The 1,028-nt window shown below is 33.0% G+C and overlaps 1 protein-coding gene across 1 annotated transcript in view; it reads right to left on the minus strand.

The window, feature by feature from the left end:
- Nucleotides 1-1,028, minus strand: part of LOC111029033 (NADH-ubiquinone oxidoreductase chain 2-like) — a 5,588-nt gene that overhangs the window by 838 nt on the left and 3,722 nt on the right. The gene's annotated exons all lie outside the window — the stretch shown is intronic.

Below are 1,028 nucleotides of genomic sequence, written 5' to 3' on the forward strand. Positions count from 1 at the left end.
ATAGAAAGAAAACCAACACACAAACCAGAAATCTCACAGTAATAGAAGTAAAGTATATATCTTTACTACATACTGTACTCCGGAAAAGAGATGAATCGAACATCCAGGTGTTAAAACACAATATTTAGCAAATATCTTACCTTACCATTGGCGACTTTTCCTATTAAACAATAAATTTATATGCGAGTTAAGTCGGCTTCGATCCGACATCTACTTTCTCGACAAAAAAGTCCTTTACCAATTAAGTTATTAACTCTAAGTATTACATTGTTATACAGCCAACCGAATTCGAATCGGTGCACTTCGTTTGGAAGACGAACGGTCTACCGTTAACCTATAGCTGTTTATATTATAGTATAAAAATAATATCGTATATATGTATAACACTACATTACTAATGTAAATTATAACAGTTTGTTTACTTTTTTTTTTAACCCAGATATATCTCCTAATAGTGAACGGTATGACCTAAAAAAATCTTCTTATTATTGAGTAACCTTTACTTTGTTGGTAAGGTAATGCATTTGTTTTGTGTATAATACCTAATCTTATTATTAGTTGGGAGTTTCACTCGTTGTTTTTATGGGGTTAGGTAGGGATACAAAGCTATATTTGTAGTAAAGATTACATTTTTTCAGTGCCATTAGGCGCCAGCGTTATATTATACCCACAAAAAAGGTATGTACTGTCTCTTAACCACGTAACGAGTGTGGGTCATACTAGCATAATGCAACAATGCTTAATGGCGAGGAAGATGACAATACCAAAGCTACGCATAAACCACATTATTATTTAAAGATGTTTTTCCCCCCTTTGTAAGAAGAGATATTAAATCTTCCACTAGTGCAGCCTTAACCCACACACCTAAACATCCGTGCACACACGTAATACTCATTACATGGCAAAAAGGGCTGAGACAGGGCTGGGACAATAATAACTGTATTCCAATCATATAATAGTTAAATATTGTATTAAAGCATATAATGCTTTAAAAAGCATTAAATATTGTAAAGCAAAAAAAGTCAGAC

This window comes from Myzus persicae, unplaced genomic scaffold, assembly GCF_001856785.1.
Source record: "Myzus persicae strain clone G006 unplaced genomic scaffold, MPER_G0061.0, whole genome shotgun sequence".
In the NCBI taxonomy this organism is placed as follows: Eukaryota; Metazoa; Arthropoda; class Insecta; order Hemiptera; family Aphididae; genus Myzus; species Myzus persicae.